This window comes from Elgaria multicarinata, chromosome 10, assembly GCF_023053635.1.
Source record: "Elgaria multicarinata webbii isolate HBS135686 ecotype San Diego chromosome 10, rElgMul1.1.pri, whole genome shotgun sequence".
NCBI classification, from domain to species: Eukaryota; Metazoa; Chordata; class Lepidosauria; order Squamata; family Anguidae; genus Elgaria; species Elgaria multicarinata.
This window is the reverse complement of record NC_086180.1, coordinates 3,317,405-3,344,130: the sequence shown is the minus strand read 5'-3', so window position 1 is coordinate 3,344,130 and position 26,726 is coordinate 3,317,405.

Below are 26,726 nucleotides of genomic sequence, written 5' to 3'. Positions count from 1 at the left end.
GGCATTTGGATGCACAGGGATGATCCAGGGACAACCCCAGAAAAAATCCATGGTGTAGACATGCCCTTAATCTTTGATCCATAGTTGGGTTAAGTGTAGGTTGACTAGCCCTTGATTAATCCATGATGGCTGGTATCACACAACACACTACAACCCTGAATTAGCCTGATGAGAAATCACATATTCAAAATAGCAACTGCACATGCCAAATTCTTGGCAGAGCTAATCTTGGGTTAATTAACCTATAATAAGCTTCTGTGTCAAGCAAACTGGCCCACGCTGTCTATTGGGGGTGCAGAATCTTTGCCCATGGGATGGATGCAACCTGCAACCTATATAAAGAGATAAAGCCCCACCTGGACTATGGGGCTTTATCTCTTTACCATATCTACCCCACCCACTCAAGTGGTTCAAAAATTAAGCCCAGAAAAAGCCTTCCATTGTCATAATTGGAAGGCTTTGATGAACCTAATTACAGTGAGTAAGTTGTGATTAGGGCAGGGTTGCAGGTGAGGAGGAAAGGATTAACTCTCCCCACCCTACAAGTTGTGACCCCTCCTGCAAACATCACCTCCTGGTGCTGCAATTAGGGGGGGAAGCTGCCTATGGCTCAAATGGTTAGATCTTCTCGTGTGTGTGTTTGGAGGCGTGTGGGTGAGAGAGTGTGAGCGGGGGTGTTTCCCTTTGCAGATGCTACGCCCAATTTTGGCAGGCAACCTTATGACATGTGGCCTCTGTAAGGGTAGCCACAGGGCAGTGTTGCCCTTCAGCCAAAAAATGCCCCTTCCTCTTGCTGTAAATGTTAAAAGGCACTGCTCCTAGAACAGTTTTAAATCTTCCTATGAAAATAGAAATGGATTTGAAAGGTGAATGAATAAACAAAAGCTACAGTGTAGTGGCTAAGAGGATGAGTTCTAATCTAGAAGCCATTCCAACCTCATCTCATTCTCACACTCTGCAAAGGTTGTCACACAGAGGAGGGCCAGGATCTCTTCCCCATCAGCCCAGAGTGCAGGACACAGAATAAAGGGCTCAAGTTACAGGAAGTCAGATTCCGGCTGGACATCAGGAAAAACTTCCTGACGGTTAGAGCAGTATGACAATGGAATCAGTTACCTAGGGAGGTGGTGGGCTCTCCCACACTAGAGGCCTTCAAGAGGCAGCTGGACAACCACCTGTCAGGGATGCTTTAGGGTGGATTCCTGCATTGAGCAGGGGGTTGGACTGGATGGCCTTAGAGGCCCCTTCCAGCTCTACTCTTTTAGGATTTTATGATTCTATGATTCTAAGGTGTTGGAACTGGGCTTGGAAAGCCAAGACCCCACTATGTTTTTTTCCTGAAATACTTGTGGGGATGTTCCTTCCCTGCTTTATCAGAGATGGGATGCCAAAGAGCTTCATCCCAACAGCCTTATATTGTGCTGTTGCAGTGAAATCTACGCAAAAGACTCAAATGATGGCGACATTATAATCTGTGTTAAGTGCAAAGGACTTGGATGACGTTGACTATGTCTTGCTGTGATTGTCGTTCTTCCCCACCCTAAAGTGAAATATTTTGGTGTGTGCAAAGTCTGCTTCTTCCGGGCAAGCGAAAACACATCGCTCAACTTTCAACATGTGTTTTCATCCATCATTTCCAATGCTCTGTACTGTGGGCGTGTTTTCAAGGGTTGGTATTGCTGATGAAGGAGAGGGTTGTGCGAATTCAAATCCTTTCGTCCTGCTGCTTCTGAACTCCCCGCTCCCTTCTGGCAGGGAAACAATCCCCCAGTTGAACTAGCAGAAAGCAGCAGCAGCAACCTTCAGCCACATATATACAAATTGAGCAGACAGGACAGCGAGGGAGGAAAGGAAGCTGAGGCGGGGGGGGGGGAGACTCTTTAGATCTGTGTGTATTTTTAACTGCAAAGGAACACCTTGTTCCAGAGGTCCAGAAGAGCACTCTTCAAAGGCTGGTCAGTTTCACCCTAATGTCTTGTCAGTTTCAAGCTAAGTCCTTTGACTGCTTCTGAATCTCTGTCTCTGTCTCTGTCTCTGTCTCTGTCTCTGTCTCTCTCTCTCTCTCTCTCTGTGTGTGTGTGTGTGTGTGTGTGTGTGTGTGTGTGTGAGAGAGAGAGAGAGAGAGAGAGAGAGAGAGAGAGAGAGAGAGTCCCCATCCTTTTCCATCCTACTTTGTGTTGCTTTCGTTCTTATTTGAACTGGAGCTCGTGGGGGAAGGACACAGATCTTCCATTCCTTTGAGCATGTGAAGCTGAGTGGGGGATGGCAGGAGATGGGGGAAGCAGAGATGGAAATGTTCTACATGGGGGAGATCCTGCATCTCCCCACCTTTTTCTTTTATTTTATTTTAACAAGGGGGGGTCCAGTTTTTATTGGGATCCCCCGCATGGGAAAGGATGACTTAATCCTCTCACTGTGATTTGCCTCTCAATTTCTCTGCCATTGGAGGTCCTGGCGCTGCATTTGAAGTCTCCTCCTCCGTACACTGGGAGTTGAGATGGCCACTTCCTACCTCGCTTCGCTCCCCCAACCCAGCCACCCATCCCTGTTATTTTTTCTTTCTTTTAAAAGTTGCAAAAATTAAGACTGCAATCCAAGGGGCTCTAATTTGGAAATGCATTCCATTGAGCTCAGTGGGATTTATTTACTGAGTAAGCATGCAAAAGAGTTGACTGCAGTCTTATCTAACGTTATACAAGGGCAAGATGGATGGATGATATTCTGGAGGTGACAGACTTGACCTTGGGGGAGCTAGGGGTGGTGACGACCAACAGAAAGCTCTGGCGTGGGCTGGTCCATGAAGTCACAATGAGTCGCAAGCGACTGAATGTGACTCGGAAGCGACTCACCTAGGGAGGTTGTGGGCTCTCCCACACTAGAGGCCTTCAAGAGGCAGCTGGACAACCATCTGTCAGGGATGCTTTAAAGTGGATTCCTGCATTGAGCAGGGGGTTGGACTCGATGGCCTTGTAGGCCCCTTCCAACTCTGCTATTCTATGATTCTATGATTCTATGAATAAACAACAAGAGAAGCAAATCCCAATCCCTGTTGTCCGAGGGGGACTTGTCCCCACTTCAAACAACCAATAAACGGTAGGAGGAGATACAAAGAAGATCTGGGGGGGTGAGGATAACAACATGTGTGAGTGAACCTCAACGGATCTCCCCAACGCGCTACAGCAGAGGTGTAAGTTTACAAGTTTTCATATGCTGTATAAGCGCTATATAAGTGAAATGGGATAATTCGAGGGTAAACCAGAACAAAAGTGTACATGGGATTGTTAGATCAATGTCATAATGCCCTGTATGAGAATGTCTCCTTGTGTGCGTCCTTGCATCCTTGATTACTAATATAAACAAGAGTCCTGGCTCCAGCTGTCTGTGTCGAAGTTAACTCTCTGTAACTTACTGTCAGGCCAAAGGTATTGTTTACAGGACTGTTTAGCATAATTAGCTATGCCTCAGTGTTACATTGCTGCTACTGGGCAGCATATTGCTGCTACATAATGCTGCTACTGGGCCCTGCCCCTTGAAAGCTTTAATACTGTACCATATTCCCTATGTTTTTTGTCTGATTGCTCCCTTTGAAGAGACCAGGCCTTGATTACTAATCAATAAAGCGCTTTTGAACCCTCTGTCGCTGGAATGGTGGAGTCGTGCTTAAGGGCTGTTTGGATCTCGTCCTTGGGTGAAAAGAACATTGATCTAACAAATTGATCTAACATATTATATTATCAATAAATAATGACAACTTAGCCAATTCTTTTGGCAACATCAGGGCTTCTAACAGGATGAGGCTTAAATACTGCAGCTGCTTCACTGCAACCTCCCCCTTGACACACACACAGCATCACAATCCACCCTCTTTTCCTGCTTCATTGTGTTGGTGATTGTGAATGCAAAGTAGGGCAGCTGTCAGCCAATCGGCAAGCAGCTTGAGACACAGGGCTCTTGTAGGTACCAAGGTGAGAGGACAAGGAAAGTGAACAGGGCAATTGCAGGAAGTTGCAAAGAGCTAATGGGAGCCCCAGACGAGAAGTAGAAGTGCAGGAATCAAGTAGAGAAAGAGCAAAGGAAACACTTGAATGGTTGCCTGTGACTCCTGACGGAGCAGAAGATACAGTACGTGACCCTCTAGTCTGCTCCCAGCGCTGCAGCAACTTTCCTCTGTGAGATAGATTTACTTTGGTTATCCATGACAATTTAAACTCAGTTTCCCATTTTTGGCGCTTAAATCATTTCCTTCTTTCCCTGCGCCCCATGAACAACTTTGGGCATGGCTAGACGAGGAGGGTTGAGGGGGATGATTTTGCGATTTTATGATCGCAAGATCGTCCCTCTCGTCTACACGAGACGCCGCGTGACATCGTGGCCGCCACTTTGGAGATATTTTTTTTTAAAGGAAAAGGTGCTCACAAGCACTCGAACAAGACCATGAGGTTTTTTTGTTTTGTTTTTTAAAAAACAACAACCTCGTGCTCTCTCCACCCCACCCCCGATGGGCACAGAGCTCCTATGCGGTTACTCACGAGGAGCCGGGGAAACCGCAACAGCGGGTCACACATCCCATGGTCTCAGGATCATACCGAGACCACAGGAAAAAGCGGGATGGAAGGGTAGGGCAATATCCCGGGGAAAGGAAGGAATCATCTCTCCCTGCTCCCGGGATGTCCTGCACGTCATGTGGATGCACAGGGGTGATCCCAGCAGGGCCGGTGCCAGACTATTTTGCACCCTAGGCAAGGTGAGCTACTTTCACCACCACCCAACCACCCCCAAAAAAGCCAACTTTGATTTTTAAGAACGTATGTTTCCTGGAAAAAGTAAGAAGCACAAAACTTGAAACTGCTAAATTTATTTTAAAGTGCAAGAAATACATCATGCCAATTATAGCAAACAAATTGGAAAGGAACGTCTATGGGTCTAAAATGCATTATTTAATAGGAATATCACCTCCAAATCATCCCCCCAACTCATACGTGTGCACACACACACAGACACAGCATCACTCACTCCAAACAAACACACGCATGAACACGTGCATTCACTCAAAGACCCCATGATGCACCCCATTCCCCCTTACATTCTCTCTCTCTCTCTCTCTCTCTCTCTCTCTCTTCCGGGCATGTTCTGGAAGTCTGAACGTGGAGCCGCCCCACCCCCACCACAGCGTCCCTGGCTTTGCTTCAGCTGGCACGGGGCTCCATCTCGCCCACCCAGGCCCGGCTGAATCCTCAGGCCGGGCCAGCTCACAGCCAACGCACATGAGTGCTGCGCTGTGCCCGGCACGCCTCTCAGCTTGGCGCTCTAGGCGGCCATCTGAGTGGGCTCTATGGTAGCACCGGCCCTGGATCCCGGGGTGATGTGTAGGATATCGGCCTGTCTAGCCATGCCCCATATTCTTCAGCTTTTAAAACTATTTCAGTGATGTAAGCAACTGCCTTTACTCAACATTCTCTAGTTTCAAGCGGTTTCTCTCCTCAGGTTTGCCACCTTTTATGCAACCTTGGTCCCCTTTGCATCCTAATGGACATCCACAGAATTCAATGTAACCTTAAGCATGGCTAGCAGAAGGGACGCAATTGGCCATAGCTTAGCAACTACTCAATGTTTGTGCTTCCTGCTGCTTATTGGATCTTGGTCTGGTGAATTTGTCCCTTGTTACATCACCTTCATGGGTACTTTCTTCTTTCTTCTCATCCTTCAAGCCATGGCCCCCAAGGCGCCCCCCAAGCCAAAAGCTCCACCACCACCACCACCTCCACCCGGTGTTGTTTCTCCAGCGGTCAAATGGGCACTTCTTGTACTCTTCGGATGCATATGCTTCTTGGTCTTCATCGCAATGGTCGTCGTCTGTAAGTTCAGCTCTGCACACCTTCCGAAGACAATGACCAAATAAGCTCAACTACTTGCTTTCTCTTTTGTGTCCTGTGTTAACACTACATACGTTCTGCCAGGCATGTGTTTGTGTCGAATGCTCAGAGGGATGCATTGCCTGCACTTTTTTTTTAATTAGTAGGGATGCTCACATTATCTGCTACCCCCCCCCCTTTCAAAATTCCGTTTCCCTTGAGCTTAGCTGCAATCTACAGTAACTGCAGACTGAGGGAGGGATGCATTTTCCCAGTAACAGTACATATTGTCTTTTGTTTTTAATGCAAATTATTTTGGCCTAGCTGGGTCTTCAATGGACAATTAAGGACCATTAACTTTACAAAACAGCTGCTCCTGGTGGAAATGAGAACTGGCAGGTCTGTTCTGTTTGTATGGATCAACATTGCTGTATGAATATATGGGCCACAGCTAGACCGAAGGTTCATCCTGGGATCATCCAGGGTTCGCCCCTGCCTGAGCACTGGATCCCCTGTGTGTCACCTAGATGAACAGGTTTGACCCCTGGACGATCCAGGGATAAACCTCAGGTCTAGCTATGGCCATGGACTCCCTTTGGGGGAGTGGCTTTGGTGATGAGCTCCAGCACTTCAAAACTGACTTCTTTATCACTGGTTGTGCCTGCTGGCCACAGCCCCTGACACTGATGTGTTTCCTGGTGTGTTTGATGGCTATGAAATAGGTACTTGACGCATTCTGATGAGTCATGTGGAGAAGCCTGTGTGCATATGATGGTATATGCATAGGGCCCTTTCTCCTGCTCATGTGATGTGTAGCTGGCATGGCTGAATTGCTGTAATATACAATGGTGGGAGTAATTTGCAGGGCTGGCATGCATGGCCCTGTGATCCTACCATATGCCTTCTTAATGCATGACAGTTTCTTTTTCTTAACCCCCACAACTGAAGTCCACCTCTCATGGGTAGAAGGGAATCAGGGCCACTTTGCTGGTCCAGCTCCTGACTTTACAGCCCTATTGGCTACATCTCATCAGCATCCATCCATGAACCATGGGCATCTGGAAATGGGCAGCTACACATCAGGAACTGCTCATGTGTACGCTCCCCATGTGATCAGAACCCTTGCATGACTGGGGGACCGAAAAGCATGGAGTGTCCACACGTGTGTAGCTGATCATGTATAGCCACCTCTTTGAAGACCTCGGGATCCCCCTCCCCCTCAGCTTACCCCTTCTGCCCCCATCCTGCCCAATTTCAGCCACAAATTCAACAGTGGCATATCAGGGTTGAGTGGGGGCCACAAATTAGGCCAAGAGGGGGAGGCATACAGTCTGCAGGCCTCATGTTGCCCACTGTAGATGCTTCAGTGAAGATTACATAAACCTATTCCACAAACAAGCAAACAAGGCATCTCCAGTTCAAAGGATTCAAGACCACCATCTGTCAGGGATGCTGTAGGGTGGATTCCTGCATTGAGCAGGGGGTTGGACTCGATGGCCTTTAGGCCCCTTCCAACTCTGCTATTCTATGATTCTATGATTTCATAGCCAAGCCCCTGTTTGAGTCCCTAAAGAAGCGGAAAAAAGGGTGGAGAAGGCACCACCAAAACTGTGTGAGTAAGAAGCTGAAAGCTCTGGTGCTTGAAATATCAAAACGATTTTTTTATTGTAACCCAAACTATGAGAAAGTAAATCTTCTTCGTTTAAAACTTGCTGCAGAAATTGTATGGTACTCAACGTTTTGGGTCTGAGGAACCTTCCTCAGGAGCTATAACACATTAAAAAGTGTATATATCACATCATATCACAATCACATTATAAATAAATTCTTCCAACTCTCAATACAATCAAAGGAACACCAATCATAGTACAATGTATGGATTTCTTTCACTCAGTTCTTTTTTGGAACAACCTTACTTGTAAGATAAATTTGGATGGCTGTCTTCAAAGAATGTCCATAGTTTTTAGTAATTATGTTATTTATTACTGTAACGGTATGCTCTTATCATATTCACTTAGAACTCCCTTTCAACTAAAACTATGGACCTTCTTTGAAGACAGCCATCCAAATTTATCTTATCATAAGTAAAGTTGTTCCAAAAAAGAACTGAGTGAAATAAATCCATACATCGTACTACAATTGTTGTTCCTTTGATTGAATAGAGAGTTGGAAGAATTTATTTATAATGTGATATGATGTAATATATACACTTTTTAATGTCTTATAGCTCCTGACGAAGGGTCCTCGGACCCAAAGCATTGAGCATCGTACAATTTCTGTAGCAAGTTTTAAACTAAGAAGATTTACTTTCTCATAGTTTGGGTTACAATAAAAGAAATCGTTTTGATATTTCAAGCACCAGAGCTTTCAGCTTCTGAGTCCCTAAAGACCCTTGGTCAGTCAGAATTCACTCTCCTTATCTAGATTGCCAGTGTTCAAAGTTTCTATAAGGCAGCTTCCTATGTTTATGTTGATGGGGAAGGGTGGGGGTGGGGGAGACTTCAGTGATGGAGGGGCGATTTCCTAACACCCAACCTGTCTCAATTGTTTTAGATAGTAAGTTGTCCGGACAGACGGTGAATCCACTTGAAAAACCTTTTAAGAAATTGAAGGCCACACTAGGAGAAGGGCTCGGAAACAAACAGTTCATATATGCACATCGTAAGTCGGAGGGAAAGAATTATTTATTTTCAGTCAGTTTAGAAAGAGACACACACACCCTACACACACACACACACACACACACACACACTTTAAAATAAAAAAGAAGACAGAGGAGAAAATGAGAGTTCCTGTCTCACAGTATGAATGTAATGTGTATTGTTGATAAGAATTGATTGCATGATATAGGAGTATTATTCATTATTATTATTATTATTATTTGCATTTTTATATCACCCAACAGCCGAAGCCCCCTGGGCAGTTCACAAAAACGAAAACCATTAAAGTATAAAACAGTATAAAAACATGGTATAAAATACACATTAAAAACTGATTAAAACATACCATACATGATTAAAACTACTTCAAAACATTAAAATATCTTTAAAACATTCTAAAATTTCACTGGATAGGCCTGCCGGAACAGATCAGTCTTGATTGCTTTTTTAAATGCTAAAAGACTGTCAAGTTGACGAGTCTCCTCCGGCAGGCCATTCCACAGTCTGGGAGCAGCAGAAGAGCAGGTTCTTTGGGTAACAGTTGTTCATCTAGTTTGTACTAGCTAAAGTAGATTCTTCCCAGAGGATCTGAGTGTGTAGGGCGGATTGTATGGGAGAAGGCAATCCCACAGGTAGCCTGGACCCAAACCATGTAGGGATTTAAAGGTAATAACCAACACTTTGTACTTCACCCATGCAATCAATTCTTATCAACAATACACATTACATTAATACTGTGAGATGGTATGTACTATCTGTATATCCTGACTATCAGTATATGCTGACAGATGTAACTAGTGATGTGTACATGTTATGAGATAACTCTAATAGAATGTATTCTTAGAATTGAAGTAAGGCTGCCACCAATCAGTACGTTGGGTGGTGGGAGCAGAAATCTGTTCAACAGGGAGACTTTCATCTAGGCAACATTGGAGTCAATACTAGGGCTGGGCACCGCTTCCAGATCCGGCCCCCCTAAATTTGGATCCAAATCAGGTTGGGGGAGATCCAGATTGGTTGAAATCAATCCGGATCTATCCAAACTGATCCGGAGTGCCGGACGTCATTTTGGGACAAACCATGTTTTTTCCATTGACTTGCATTGGGAGAAAAAAAATGTGTATAACTTCTTTATTTTTAAAGATATAAACCTGAAAATAACTGAGCTTAGAGATCGCTCATTGGGGGGTCATTTGTGTAGATTTACAACGATGACAAAAATCCATTCAGTGGTTGGGTCACTATGAATTTTTATTTAATGGGTAAAAGCGGAAGGAGAAAACGGTGCTGCCTCTCCTCCTCTGTGCCCGCCTCAGAGGGCCGGTTTGTGCCTGTCTTGCTTAGACTCAGGGCATTAGTCCTTCCACGTCATGAAAAGGCAGCTGCATTTTGTACGTGCTGATGCCATCATGAGTGAACCCTCTGCGACAATGTAGGCTCATCATCATCATTATTAGTACTATTATTGTTATTATTATTACTATTATTGGCTGGGCTTACTCTGGAGTAAGTGAACTCTGATGGACCCTGAAAAGATCATCTATTCAATGGCATCTCAGTTTGATGTGTGTATCTTAAAAAACAAAAATGTTATAGCACTTTGAAATAAGTGGATGACATGAAAAAAATATTTTTAATTATTATTATTATTATTATTATTATTATTATTTATTTATTTATTTATTTATTTATATAGCACCATCAATGTACATGGTGCTGTACAGCGTAAAACAGTAAATAGCAAGACCCTGCCGCATAGGCTTACATTCTACTAAAATCATAGTAAAGCAATAAGGAGGGGAAGAGAATGCAAACAGGCACTGGGTAGGGTAAACAGGCACAGGGTAGGGTAAAACTAACAGTATAAAGTCCGAGCAACATCAAGTTTTAAAAGCTTTAGGAAAAAGAAAAGTTTTTAGCTGAGCCTTAAAAGTTGTGATTGAGCTTGTAGATCTCAAATGTTCTGGAAGAGCGTTCCAGGCGTAAGGGGCAGCAGAAGAGAAGGGACAAAGCCGAGCAAGGGAAGTAGAGGCCCTTGGGCAGGCGAGAAACATGGCATCAGAGGAGCGAAAAGCACGAGCGGGGCAATAGTGTGAGATGAGAGAGGAGAGATAGGAAGGAGCTAGACCGTGAAAAGCTTTGAAGGTCAACAGGAGAAGTTTATATTGGATTCTGAAGTGAATTGGAAGCCAATGAAGAGATTTCAGAAGTGGAGTGACATGGTCAGAGCGGCGAGCCAAGAAAATGATCTTAGCGGCAGAGTGGTGGACAGAGACCAGTGGACTGATGTGAGAAGAAGGAAGGCCAGAGAGAAGAAGGTTGCAGTAGACCAACCGAGAAATAACCAGTGCATGAACAAGCGTCTTGGCAGAAGAGACAGACAAAAATGATCGAATCCTGGCAATATTATACAGGAAAAAACGACAGGATTTAGCTACTGTCTCAATATGAGGAATAAAGGAGAGCGAGGAGTCAAATATAAAGTATTGTGACAAAAGTGTGGCACCGCAAGGTCTGACTTTTTTTTTCACATGACGAGCTATGTGCTGTACATTCACCCAGTTTCATATTTCTATCTTGAAGTTCCCAGTGTTCCTTTGCAGTGGTTAACCTGAGAGGAACTGTAGGTAATAACACATACAAATGAGGAAGGTTCTGATTTAGGTTTAACTTTAAAAATTCCCCAAAAATCAGGGGATGATGCCATTTCCTTCAAAGTGGCCATGCCTAAGCTCCTATGTGGAAGCTATCATGGTGCCCAGTTACATATGTGTATCTTGAAAAATGACAGAGATGAATGCAGTTTTGTAAATGGGGGGAACTTAGGCATGCCAAGTTTGAAGCATAGGGGTTCATCCCTTGATTTTTAGGGGGGGAATTAAAGTTTGAGGTTTTAAAAGAAAAATTAAAGGTAAAGACATGTAACTTGGCAACATGCTAGTTTCTAAATAGGACTTTAGGCATCCCAAGTTTGAAACGTATGGGTTCATCCCCTGATTTTTCAGAGTTTTTTTTTGTTTTTGTTTTTAAGATTTCCCCCTCAATATTACTCTCCCCATATTGCTCCAGCCTGGTAGTGTGTATTGCAGTCAATGCACAATTGATTCTTATCTTAATGGGAAACACATGAGTGAACTTCAAAAGACTCAAGTAGGAGGTGATTAGCACTTCGGGAACAGTATGTGCTGATCGTTGATTAGACAAGACACCTTCTGAAAATACTCTTTGCGAGTGGCTGCTGTTTCCTTGAAAAATCACATTTTTAAACATTTATTACAACCAAAGTGCTAGACAGACCTTCCTGATAATTTACACACATGACAATCATACCTCCATCTGTAACCTCAACACGTTTCATGTTTATATCTTGAAAAATAAAAAAGTTATAGCCATTTATTATTTCTCTCAATGCAAGCCTATAGCGAAAAACCACATTTTAAAAAAATTATAGTGACCAAAGTGCTTTACAGATCTTTCTGAAAATTTACACATATGAGTAGAACAATGATATCTGTAAGGACACCAAGTTTCATGCTTCTATCTTGAAAAATAAAAAAATTATAGGCATTTATTTCTCCTAGTGCAAGGCTAAAGGGAAAATCATCCGAATGATTTGGAGGTCTGAATCTTGCTTCAGGTCTGGGTCTGAGTCAGGTCATGGGGGTCCGGATTGGTCTGAGACAGATTGGGCCCAATTCATAAGGTCCAGATCGGGCTCTGAAGCAGATCGGGGGTGGGGGGGTCCGTACACAGCCCTAGTCAATACCAGACCTGGCTACATTGAGAATAGTAGTACAACCAAGTCTGAAAGTAAAGATGAGGTCATTGACATTGTGAGGGTTATAAAGGGCAAAAGTTAGAACTGGTTGCCCAGAGAGATCCTGGGAGAAAAACACATCTACCTAATATAATTACCTAAGCTCTGCAATCCATCCTTGCCAGATTGGTAAGTATAAGAAGTTAATGATAACTACTTTATTAGTTGAGAAGAATAGAACTTTAATTTTACTGAAGAATATGCTAGCCGTAATTTCTATTATGCTTCTAATCCTCCTAATTGCATTCTATGTAATAATGTGTTTTGCTTCTTTTATCATTGCATAATTTGTTATTCTCTAATACTGTTTGAGCAGTAAATATGTATTTTGTGGTATCACTTTGTGTTATTTAGCTTGGGAGACGTTTCAGGGACTACAACCCATATAAATTAATTTTTGATGCCCAGAACACTCAGCAAGAATTGCCTTTCTATCAATGAGGTCTGTCCCTAAAGCTGTTGTATTCTCTCTTGATCTGGTGGGTCTCAGATACACCCATTCAAATTTAAGAAACAAGCTAGTCAGATAGAGTGAGAAAGAGTTGTCCACCTCAACCCTTGAAGGCACAGTAGGTAATACTTTACCACAGCATCTTGGTTAGGTTGTGTGGGAGCTATGACACTTTTCCAATCCTCACAATGCCCAGCACAATACTAAAACAGGAATAATAGGACAAATGCATCTCTCCTCTGCAAGAAATCTTAGTTCCATTTCCAAAAGCCTCTGCTATATGTTTTATTCCCTTCCATCAAAATGGTTCTGGAACCCAACTTTTTATTAAAATTGGCTCCTTCCTGGGGTCAGCTTCAAGGTTTTAGTTCTCACTGCCTCATTGCCCTGTTTACGGGCAAGTGCAGGCTCCTTCCACGTGGTGGGCAGCCTCACATACAATGCATTGCGGTAATCTAACTGGGAGTTTACCAAGAATGCTTCCTGAATACTTCCTGAAATAGGAGTGATTCTCCGGGGAGTGGTACTGAAAATAGTGAGCATAGCTATTCGTTTGAGAGAAAACAAACTAACTAGCATAGGCGTGCACAAGGGGTTTGCTGGGTGTGCCCAGGCACACCCTAATATCTCAAGCAATAAGTGCCAGATTGAAGGGTTTTTTTAGAGATCCAGAGAGGGATCCGGATGCCTTGGGAATGGTCCTCCGGCTGCCCTCCAGCTCTCCTGCCACTGTACCGAAGAACTGTTGCCTCTGAGAGAGCCCTGTTGCTCCCAGAGGCAGGAGCAAAAATGAATCACTCTGCTGGGAGCCATGCTCCTAAAAGGCTGGGAGAAGGGCTCCCAGGCTAATATTGCCTTGTAAGTCTGTCCTCCAGTCAGTGTCACCACAATGCCCCACCAATGATGGGGCTTGGGGGAGTGGCTGCAACTGCCCTCCCATGGTCAGGCAAGCCGAATGCAGAGCAGGGCATCAGTGTAGACAGTGTTTAATAAATAAATAAGTATTGGCCTTAAGAATAAATCCCTTGGTGCACACCCTAATGAAACGTGCTGTGCATGCCTATGCAAACTAGAGTTCAAAAGCTGCAATTCTACACCTTCTGTTCTGGGAGTAAGGACCATTAAACTGAATGGGACCTACATCTGAGCAGATGCGTATAATAAGATTGAAGTGTAAATACTTAAGATAGCAAGAGAAGGCATGGGGTGGATATTGAAAGTATCTACTTACCCACCTAGGTGTCCAATGAGACCTTGCTTTTCTTCCCACTGCTAGCGGAGGTGGATATGGGTGTGTGCAGCAGACAAGTCCACCTTGGTTGTGTTGCTATCCCCCCCCCAAAAGACACCTTTAGTGCCTTCTCTTTTCTGGTGGGCCTGTGGTTTCAATGAAAAAGAGAGATCGGCTCTAGTATTGAAAAGTAGAAAAGTTTTAATCTCTTTGTACAGGTGTATCGAACGTTTAAAAAATGTTATTGTTTTTTAAAAAAACTTTTTGAATAAAAGCTCGACATTTCGGATCTGCCGACCCTTCTTCAGCAGCTACAAACAAATAAAGATTTTTTTTATGAACAATACATATGCTATTTATATTGAATATCCTTATACATGAGAAAAAGTAAAAGCCTAAGGAAAAAGAGAAGCAAGAAAAGAAAAAAAGAAAGAAAAATAGAACAACACCTTTTCTTCTTTATAATTAATAGCAACTTACTTTTGACTGGATAACATTGGTATTGTATATTTTTTACAACAATTTGTTTATGACTTAAGATTGTGATCTTAAAGTCTACATTATTTAAATATAGGGTAAACAACTTTCAACTTTTACACTTGTAAACTTTGTTCAAATTAAAGGGATTAATATTCTTAATTTATAATTTATAATTTCCCCATGATAATTGCCCATATGGGGAATCTTCTGGTTTTGGTGTTGGAGCTATTCTCTCCAAAAGACACCTTTGGCACCTTCTCTTTTCTGGTGGGCCTGTGGTTTCACAATAACTGAAGTGCTCATTTATTCCCCTTTATCTGATTTCAATTATCGCTTCTATGTTGCTATTTTTTTGCTGCTGGTAGTGCTTTATGGTCTTTGTTGTTTTAGTTTTATGGGTTTCGGGGGTTGTATTATGTTCTTTTTTTACATTTGACTGATCAGCTACCTTGGGCGAAAGGAAGGTGTGGTATAAATATTTAAAGAGACTGAAAGAACTGGGCATGTTTAGCCTGGCGAAGAGAAGATTGAGGGGAGACATGAGAGCACTCTTCAAATACTTAAAAGGTTGTCACACAGAGGAGGGCCAGGATCTCTTCTCGATCCTCCCAGAGTGCAGAACACGGAATAACGGGCTCAAGTTAAAGGAAGCCAGATTCCAGCTGGACATCAGGAAAAACTTCCTGACTGTTAGAGCAGTACGACAATGGAACCAGTTACCTAGGGAGGTTGTGGGCTCTCCCACACTAGAGGCCTTCAAGAGGCAGCTGGACAACCATCTGTCAGGGATGCTTTAGGGTGGATTCCTGCATTGAGCAGGGGGTTGGACTCGATGGCCTTGTAGGCCCCTTCCAACTCTGCTATTCTATGATTCTATGATTCTATGAAATAAACATATATGCATGTGGTGGGGGGGAGTGAAGAAACTCTTACTAATTCTGGGAATACTTTTAGCCCAAATTATTGCAGATGAAGTAATTCAATTGCCAACCCTCATAGAAGATGCTGAACAGTCCTTCGAGGAGCGGAAAGGAAATTACCGTGCGTATCTACATTTCTATATATGGTGCCATTTATGGCAGTGTGAACAGATATATGTGACTTTAAATATGATAATGCCTTGTGATTCAGTTGAAGAAACAAAAAAGCCCATTCCTTCAGCTGTTGCAAAGATTAAAGTGTACCTTGAATAAATGATAAATGCTAGGGGTATACTGCAGCAGTTCTTAAGAGAAGAACATAGGGACTAAGGAAGTTCTGTGTTCAAATCTCAGCAACTAGGCAGCCATAGGAAGGCCACTGTCTCTCAGTGGCCCCATTCAGACGACACCATTAACCATTTTGTGGTTAAGCAGCATAGTTAACAGCGTCATCTGGCATGTGTTTTCCCTAACCATGCACACCTGTTAACCACATTGTCATCAGCCTCACTGACCACGTTATGCAACATGGTTAGCAGCACAAAATTTGGTTTAAGGTAGGGTGACCATATGAAAAGGAGGACAGGGCTCCTGTATCTTTAACAGTTGCATAGAAAAGGGAATTTTAGCAGGTGTCATTTGTATATATGGAGAACCTGGTGAAACTCCTTCTTCATCACCACAGGTAAAGCTGCAGGTGCCCTGCCCTCTTTTAAATCTGGTCACTCTAGTATAGCTCCTGCAGCTTTAACTGTTGTGATGAAGAGGGAATTTCACCAGGTTCTTCATGTATACAAATGACACCTGTGGAAATTCCCTTTTCAATACAACTGTTAAAGATACAGGAGCCCTGTCCTCCTTTTCATATGGTCACCCTAGTTTAAGGTGTCATCTGACATGCACCTGAGGAGGGGCATGTGACCAAAGAAGTGAGCAGGGACACAGTGCCCAGAGCAGGTGATGAAAGAGGCCTGGCCCTTATGAGTTGTCCAAGAGCTTTATAACACCAGCGTTATACTGTGCAATCACTGCGAATTGCATGCAAAGGACTCCAAAGTTTTCCAGTTTATAATCTGCTTTTATTGTGAAGTACTCCCATGCATCCTGCCTTAATTGCGCTTCTTAGCCAAAAGGAGTGAAATATTTTGGTGCGCAGAAAGTACAGTTCTTCCGGTCATGTGAGAGCACATCGCTCAAACTGCAACATGTACTTTCATCCCTAGTTTTGAATCCGGTGTTCTGTGGGTGTGTTTTCAAGGGGTGGGATTGCTGACAAAAGAAAGGGGTGTGTCTTGTCTCCAGCCAGTGTTTTTAATTGCCACTTCAAATCCTTCCTCCTCCTGTTTCCTCCATCTTAACTCGTCCATTTTCACTTTAAAAGAAATGTGGGAAATGCACCCTCCTTGCCAGCAGCACCCGCATTTTTAAAGATAAAGAGATCCAAATTGGCACAGTGGTAGGTCTTAAGGAGAGCTTTCAGCATGCTGAATTTGGGCCAGATTGATTGGGCCAAATCCATTGATTTTTTTTAATGATTTTTTTTTTTTTTTACATTTCCTCCCTCAAATCCGTTGCAGCTTATAGTCTGTTAGCGCGGAGGAACATAGGATCGCATTTCCATTGCTTTGAACATCTGAAGCTGTGCATCTTCAATGGGATTTACTTTACTCAAAATTAAATCCCATTGATTTCAACCGCTTACATGACCTGCTGCCCCTTGGTCTGTGCTTGAAGGGAAGAGAAACGGAGGGAATGAGGGGCTGGAAAGATTCCCTCTCTTTCTGTGTCCTTTTCCTAAGGAGGAGCCACAGAGGGAGGGAGCCTCCAGGCAGGGTGAGGGGATTTACTTTACTCAAAAGTAAATCCCATTGATTTCAACCTTACTAATTTTAAAAGCTCCACTGAATGCTGGAGGTGGAGAGCACGTGTCCTTTCTTAGGGTAACCATATGAAAAGGAGGACAAGGCTCCAGTATCTTAAACAGTTGTATTGAAAAGGGAATTTCAGCAGGTGTCATTTGTATATATGGAGAACTTGGTGAAATTCCCTCTTCATCACAACAGTTAAAGCTGCAGGAGCTATACTAGAGTGACTAGATTTAAAAGAGGGCAGGGCACCTTCAGCTCTAACTGTTGTGATGAAGAGGGGATTTCACCAGGTTCTCCATGTATACAAATGACACCTGCTGAAATTCCCTTTTCAATATAACTGTTAAAGATACAGGAGCTCTGTCCTCCTTTTAATATGGTCACCCTACCTTTACTCCCTATACCTACCAGTTTGATGACACTCAGTTCTACTTCTTTGCTCCATTCAGAGGGGATTTTTTTAAAAAATGTATGTACCATATTACTGGCTACCGTTTTCCCTGAGAGGAGCTAACTCGATTGCATGAAAATCTGTATTTAAATGGAAATGTTTCTATGCAGACCCAACCTAATACCTGCTACTAATAGACTTACTATATCCATTTATTCATTTTGTACCCTGCCTTTCTAACAAGAAAAAATGGTGTTCACTGTATCTTTGCTCTCATTCTTTCTTAGAAGAACTCTTCAGTAAAAGTTCGAGGTCATCTGCTGCTTGGCAGCTTTTTGAGAAAAGTCTCTACTATATTTCAAATGAAAGGAAGACTTGGTATGATGCTGAGAACTTCTGCAAATCCAGAGATTCCCACTTGGCTTCTGTCTTAACTGACAAAGAGCAGGTCTTTACATTTTTCTTCTTTCGTTCTTATTATTTCATGTTTTTCAACAAGGTGCACCATTCTCTCTGGCGCTTGTATCTTTCTGTCCAAGATTATTCTTTTTTTACTTCCCCGTTTCAATATTTCGTGATCTCTTGGAAGTCATGCTACGGTTGCTTCCAATCCATGGAGCACAACTACAGGTGTGCACTGGCTATAACATTTGACTCGGACCCCAGTTTGGCATGTCAGAAATTGCACTAGATCTGCTTCAACCGAGGTGGGATCTAGAAATCTTTGTGCCTCCTGGGGGACACAGCTTTTAATTGGACTCTGGTGGCATTGTAAGAATGGCCATCTCATGGTCTCATCCTTTCCCTCCTCCAAAGTACTGTGATTGGAGAGCCCCTCATAAAATGAGACCTATGATTAGAAGATGTGCCTGTCCATCACTCAACTCACCCCAGGCCCTCAGCATTTTGAGAAAGGAATGCAAAAGAAGCGGTTTTGGGAGGCACGCTGCCTGCCTTTCTGAAGCTGGAATTGCAAAATAAGCCTTGTGAAGAATCTGGTCACTTTGGAGGGAAGCACCAGGAGCCCAATTTATAGAATCATAGAATAGCAGAGTTGGAAGGGGCCTACAAGGCCATCGAGTCCAACCCCCTGCTCAGTGCAGGAATCCACCCTAAAGCAGCCCTGACAGATGGTTGTCCACCTGTCTCTTGAAGGCCTCTAGTGTGGGAGAGCCCACAACCTCTCTAGGTAACTGATTCCATTGTTGTACTGTTCTAACAGTCAGGAAGTTTTTCCTGATGTCCAGGAAAAATGCACATCACTAGCCAGAACCCCCATTTGCATTAATGCAGTGCTTTGCAAATTGTGTCTTAAACTATTCTGGGATTCACTGGAGGCATATGGGATTATCTGTAGAATGCAGATCAGACTCTGAATGCTTACCACCCCCACCCCCACCCCAGGCACAGAGTGATCTGCTGGGAGGGGTGTGTGCCATCATTTCTGGCTGGTCCTGAGGAGGAGAATGGTGCATAGAGTGCTTAAGTGATCCATGCAAATACATCAGGACATCTGGACCAGTATGGTGGAATGAGTAGGACACTTATGGAGGGAGCATCAGTGAACACTCAGAGACACTCTTAAAGTAAAGGGGGATTCCCAGAACATGCGAGCCTAGCGCCATGGGCGGGAACAATGCACCTTAGAAAATGCCCCAGACTCTTCTGCAATACAGAGGGGCTCCGTGACTGACATGCCAGGGGTTACTTGGCAGAGACCTTGGTGTCGGAAGTGCTCCCTGCAGTCAGAAATGCAAGTGTGCAGTATACGGGTCACATTATTTATTTATTTATTTATTTATTTATTTATTTATATAGCACCATCAATGTACATGGTGCTGTACAGAGTAAAACAGTAAAACAGTAAATAGCAAGACACAGAACCCAAGTTTTCTTAGCGCACAATTGGGGTTACTTTGGCAAAGGTTTATGAACTTGTTTTAAGCTCACAGGATCCACGCACCCTGTCACGCTGCCATCTCTCTACTGCTATGATGCTCATGTTTAGGAAGCACCATCTGAGATTAAGTCATATGGGGCTGTTCCTTCTTGTTTTTGCAGGACTACATCACCTCTCAGCTCAATGAGCCTGCCTGGATTGGCCTTACGGATGAAAATAAGGAAGGCACCTGGGAGTGGACAGACGGCTCCAGATTAGAAGCAGAGTGAGTCCTCTAAGGTGTACACCAGGAAGTGATGCTTCCAAATGTTGATGCCTGTATCATTTGTTGCAAAACCAGGTGCAGAACCTAGAATCGCTGCCCTTTGGGAAATACCTCTCCACTTCCCATTCCTCAAGGAATGGTCAAGTTGTCATGCAGCATTTGGTATAGAGTCCACAGATGTAATATGTTCAATTTCTGGACCAAGGTGTGTGTGTGGGGGGGGTGAGGGTGTTCTCTGGGCATTTCCCTTTCAGTCTCACAGGTGTTCCTCACAATGTCCCCATTCTACTGAGCACCTGGGGGTTGGAAAGGGGAGGATAAAGCACATAGATCAGACATAGAAAATTTGCACACTTGCCTATCAGTATGAGTTTCTCCAGATGACCATTGCAGGACACACTTGCGACTGGGCCACTCATGGTTCTTTGCAGGACATTTTGACGATGCAGCGATCCTCATGTGCATCTCCTGATCCTTCTGCAATCATTTTTGGTCACAAAGGCCTTCATCACACCTACCCATTTGTGGTGATTTCCCCTCAAATTATCCCATAGCATATGGAAGCTGTTGTTGTTGTTTTTCTGAGCTCCCATCACACCAGCCTCCATCACACCAGCTTCTGCCCTCCTCCGCCGCGTGCCCAGGGAGGGCTCTCTCCCCTTTCTCCAGTTTTTCCTTTGGCATGTATTTGAATGGAAGAGCAGGACAGGGCGCAGTGTGGGGGCTGCTTCCCCGTCCCCCACTTGCGAGATGGGGGGGATGCCTGCCACACAGGCCTGGGCTTGACCCCCACCCCAACGAAGTCTCATTCCCTGGGAAGGAGCAAGGAAGGAAGCAGCAGATGCTTTCCTCGTTCCTTCCCAGGGAGGGGCTGCCTTTCCAATCGCAGCAGCGCTGGGAGCCACGTCCCTGCCCACCCTGGGCATGCTCCTCCATCTTCCTCCCCCCCCCCCCAGCCCTGAAGGAGCCAAGCCCCTGCACACTTCCTTGGAAGTAACTCCACTCCCGAGGTGTGCCTAGGGTTTACGCAGGCTCCATAAGGAGTAAGCGCCCTTGAAATCAACAAACAAACAAACTCCCACCAGAGAGAATCAGTTGTGTAAGTTCCCTGGCTTTTAGCACACAGAGGCTCTGGTGGGACGGGGCCTGATCCTCGTCATGAGGCTCGCGTCTCCGCTGGCTCGGAAAGCCCTGCAGCCCCAGTGGCTGCTCAGAGTCCCAGAAGAACTAGACTTTAAGTGGTTCTTCTGGGGGTGCTTTGTCAGCCGGAAAAAGTGCAACGAGGGCGACGTCATTCAAGTCCTTCGTCTCCATAGCAGACTATGCAGTGGCCATCATTAGAGTCATAGAATCATAGAATAGCAGAGTAGGAAGGGGCCTACAAGGCCATGGAGTCCAACCCCCTGCTCAATGCAGGAATCCACCCTAAAGCATCCCTGACAGGTGGTTGTCCAGCTGCCTCTTGAATGCCTCTAGTGTGGGAGACCCCACCACCTCCCTAGGTCACTGATTCCATTGTCATACTGCTCTAACAGTCAGGAAGGACTGCGCCATGAAAGCAGGCTATACAGCAGGTGGAATGAAGCTATGAGTCTGTGGTGTACTCTAGAATCAGCTAGTCTTTCAGTGCCCCTCCCCCTTGGAAGACTGTGTAAGCAAACAGACTGTGTTTGTTTACACTTTCAGAGATAAGGTTTGGTGTAAGTCCATTCCCAGCTGGTGAAGAGCCTGTGAAAGTCACCTCTTCCACTCCCAGTACAGGCTGGTATGTTTCTGGTGCCGGCTCTTCTGCTTCAGAAACTGATTCTGGTTGATCACCTGAATCTCCTTCCCCCAGCCTAAGTGGGACAGGCCTAGTCATGACAATCAGGGCAGGACACGGGCAACGTCACTCGAGTCCTTCATCACCATGACTATACAGTGGCCGTCATGGGAGTCTTTTGCACAGATTGTGCCGTGAAAGCAGGCTATATAGTAGGTGTGATGAAGCTCAAAATAAGACCCAGAAAATCCGGGGGTTGGGGCTATAATGGAACTTGCTGCCATTACCTGCTGTGTGCGGGAGAAGCTGCATGATACAAACACCCACTGAATGGGCCACGTAGTCATTGCTTGCTTCCTGTTCCTTCCCTGTGTGAAGAAAGAGGAAGATGCTCATCCATATTGTGGGACAGAAGTAGGAGGTGAAGCGCCGGTTGGGAAATGCAATTCACCCCACCCCGTCTGATGATCCTCTGTGTCTCCTCCAATTTCCCTGAGAATATGTGGACCATTGGGAATCACGGAAGGGGCTGGGGGCAGGTCTAACTTGCTGCAGACTCTCATCTTCCTGGGGAAAGGAGGGAAATGGTGCTGTTCTACCCTAAGGCAGGACTGAGCCAGGGGCCAGAATCTCTCAGGCGGTTCTCCTGCACAAACACTATTGAAATGAAGAGAAGTTCATTTTTCTTCTGGCGTGTTAACTTCCTGGACCTAGTGGATATTTATGTATATTAAAAATGTGACCTTCCATCTCCCTACAGCCCAAAGTGGGTTGTATCCCCTAAGGTCTCACCACCTTTCACACCCTCTTTATTCTGCTGCATAGTGTTGAGTTACTATATCGCCATCTTTTCTGAGTAATGGAACCTTTCCTTCCCTCCCGCTAACCAGGTTCTGGGCTCTTGGCAATCCCAGCCGCTCGGAGAGCAACAACTATGAAGATCCTGACAATGACTGCACTTTTCTAGAGCCCATGTCATCCAGCACACAGAATTGGAACAGCATGAACTGCGAAGAACTTTACAATTGGGTTTGTAAAGCGAGTCTGGATGTTGCTGCACTATAAAGTTGGCCAAACTCATGACATCAAGTAACTCTACATGTGGAATAGTTTTCGTGTTGTTGTCAAACCCCTTTCAGCCACGGGATGAAGAGGGACACCCTATGTTGCCCACAACCTGAAATAAAGAGATGGGTAAATATCCTGGGTGAAGCAAAGCCTCGACATTTTTTTAAAAAAATATTGCCAAGCAATTTTGTAGCAAAGTTGAACAGCTACACAGGACTCAGTTGATGCAGGAGTGGTGTTACCTCCTCCTCCTCCTCCACCTCCTCCTCCTCCTCCACCTCCTCCTCCTCCTCCTGCTCCTCCTCCTCCTCCTCCTCCTCCACCTCCACCTCCTCCTCCACCACCACCTCCTCCTCCTCCTCCTCCACCTCCTCCTCCTTGTGCTCCTCCTCCTCCACCTCCTCCTCCACCTCCTCCTCCTCCACCACCTCCTCCTCCTCCTGCTCCTCCTCCTCCTCCTCCTCCATGTTTAAAGGTGAGTTGAAGCCTGAGCTGGGCACAAACAGAATATTATACTTTCCTGCTGACCCTTCCCCACAATATGAAGGAGGCCCTCCTGAGTCACTAGCCAACCCCCATGACTTTGGGTGCATTTTCTGGGTGAGTGTCCAAAGGGATCCTTTCTCTGTTCCCTGGGTCACAGCCTCCAAAGGTTTGGAAATTCCCACTCACCATAAGGGCATTTTCAGGAACTCAGCAAAGATGCCTTACTTAACCAGATCTCTTTTAATGCCCTCTCATGATAAAGCAGCAATCTTCTACTTAGTTCCTTCCCCCGCTGTGTCCATGAGGGAACATAAGAACATCAGAAGAGCCCTGATGCTGGATCAGACTGAGGGTCCATCCAGTCCAGCACTCTGTTCACACATAGTGGCCAACCAGCTGTCAACCAGGGACCAACAAAGCAGGACATGTTGCAACAGCACCTCCCACCCATGTTCCCCAGCAACTGGTGCACACAGGAAGTCCTCACTCCTCCAGAAAACTGTAATTGCTGTGATCCAAAAGATGTATTCCATCCTTCCTATAGAGGTGTTTCTGCTCATGCCTGTTATCCAGGTGGGAGGGTAAGAGGGTAACCACCCACTTTTGAGCCATGGCTATGGAATCTTCCAGTTCACTTTTCTTTATGACTTGTCCAGTCACCTAGGGGCATCCTCACCACACCTTGTCCAGGGCCAGATCAAGGTCATGATGAGCCCGAGGTTTAGCCCATCTCAAGCGTGCCCTCTGCTCTGCCTCAGATATTGAACTCTCACATGACATTTGTGGATTGATGGTTCCCAAGTCCGGGAAGTGGGTAAGTGAGCTGTTCTGGAGGAGGTGGCGCTCCCTCTGAAGGAGCAGGTGCGTAGCTTGGGAGTGCTCCAAGAGCCGTCATTGTCACTGGAGGCCCAGGTGGACTCCATGGCACAGAGTACTTGAGGTCAGCTCTGGCTGATCCACCAGCTACGGCCTTTCCTGGACAGGGACAACCTAGCCACAGTAGTGCATGCACTGGTAACTTCCCAATTAGACTACTGCAGTACACTCTACGTGGGGCTTCCCCTGAAGGCGACTGGGAAGTTGCAGCTAGTGCAAAATGCAGCAGCTAGACTGCTGGCAGGTACATCTCACAGAGACCACATAACACCGGTCTTAAAGGAATTGCACTGGCTGCCTATACACTTCTGGTCAGAATTCAAGGTGTTGGTAATGACGTTTAAAGCCCTAAACAGCTTGGGACCTTGATACTTGAGGGAGCGCCTCTCCTTATATATGCCTGTCCGAGACCTCAGATCTGTTGGAGGAGCCCTTCTCCGCATCCCACCAAGGAGGCATATACACTATGCTGGGACAAGGGAGAGGGCCTTCTCTGTGGTGGCACCCTGACTGTGGAATGCCCTCCCCTTGGAGGCCCGACTGGCGCCAACGCTGATTTCATTTCGATGCCAAGTAAAAACATGGCTTTTTAACAAAGACTTTAATTGTTAAATTCACTAAGATGACACATTGCTTTAACTGTTTTAATTGTTTTTACTGTTTTAAATTATATATTGTTTTAACTAGGTTCATGGTTTAATTTGTTTTTAGCTGTGTATATTTATTGGTTTATACTGTATGCTTTTATCTGTATGCTGCCCTGAGATCTTAATGATATAGGGTGGGATACAAATGTTTTAAATAAATAATAAATACATTTGTGCATACACATTTTTCTGTTGTTTAAAACATGTTACTGTATTTTTAATCTTTGCAGGGGGTTAATTCTTTTTTTATTATTATTTTATGCTGTAGTTTTAAACTTTAATATTGTATTTTAATCATGTTGTATTTTATAGTTCCAATTGTTGTAAACTGCCCAGGGAGCTTGCGATATTGGGTGGTATGGAAATGTAATAAATACATATATACACGTGGTCAGAAAGCTGTTTTATGTACAACAATAATGAGAAAAACTGTTTTTTTACTAAATATTTTAGCAGAAATCCATTTTTTTTTCATTTTAAGCATCACCCCCTAACTGCAATTCACACTCCTTTCAAGAACTCCGTCAGTTTTCAAGTTACAAACCTCAAAATTGGCACCATGAGAACTTATCCAGGTATCCACCTTCATGTCCAGTTGGAAGCAAATCCGAGCCTCCACTGATTTTGGGGGAATTTTTGAAAATCCTACACCCCATTTTCAGAAATGGGATTTACTCTGATATTTTTACAGATTCAAACTTGCAAATGGGAACAGATGCCATCTAGATCCACATTCATGGCATGTTTCAAGCTAATCCAATCATGCCCTGATTTTTGGTGGGTTTTTTTTCATTTTAAGCATGCTAATAGCTCCCACATCTTTCCATACCTGCCCATAAGGATCCATTACAAAGCACTTGCCCATAGCAATCAATAATAGCACAGAATTCTCCATAGAGAAACCATAGGGATCCATTGCAAAGCGCTTGCCCATAGCATTTAATCGTCAGATGATTTGGGGAAATAAAGTTTTTTTTCTAAATAAGGATCTTCATCTCAGGTGAAACACTTTTAAAAAGTGCACACACACCAAGAAATCTTAAACAGGGTGAGCACGTAATGCAGCTGCCTTTTATCACAAGGAAGGCTACCCTGAGTCAAAGCAAGACAAACCATCCCTGTGGGGCAGGCACAGAGGAGGACAGGCAGCATGCCCCTGTAGCACTGGGAGCAAGCATGCCAGAGGCTTGTGGGGTTGAACCACAAAGCCCATCATCTAGTACATCTCCCAGGCACCAGGAGGGCAGAGAGGCAGGCAGAGATGTACGACTATGCCATAGATTTGTAAACCGCCCAGAGAGCTTCAGCTATTGGGCAGTATAGAAATGGAATAAATAAATAAATAAATAAATAAATAAATAAATTTATGGGGAATAAGTCCCAGCAGATATCCCACAACGACAGCACCCAGGCAGAGGCGGGAAGGCAGGCATGCAGCAGACATTTCTGGGGGCACAAGTAAGTGATCCAAGGATTGCTTCAAACCATCCCTGTGAGGTGGGAACAGCACAGAGAGATGCCTTTTCTTTTGCATCCCATAACTAATAAGGGGACTAGGAGGATAAGAGTAAAGCTTTGTGATTCTTGCTTCAGAGTTGATTGACTGCACTTTGGTCACAGCCATTATTAAACAACAACAATAATAATACCGTTAATAATAGCAGTACTAATATTAGGTGGCTACTAGGAGGAGGGCTTTCTCCACTGTGGCACCCCGGTTTTGGAATGAGCTCCCAAGAGAGGTCGGCCTGGCACTTACACTGTACTCCTTTTGTCGCCAGCTGAAGGCGTTTTTATTCTCTCAGTATTTTAACACTTAATTTTAACTTAAATGTAAATATTACTGTTCTAACTCTATATTTTAATGTTATATCAATTTTGCTGCGTGGTTTTATCCTGGTTGTGCTTTTTATACTGTATTTTGTATTTGTGCTTTTAACATGTTGGTTGTTTTATTATGGTTTTAATTTTTGTGAACTGCCCAGAGAGCTTCGGCTATTGGGCGGTATAAAAATGTATAATAATAATAATAATAATAATAATAATAATAAT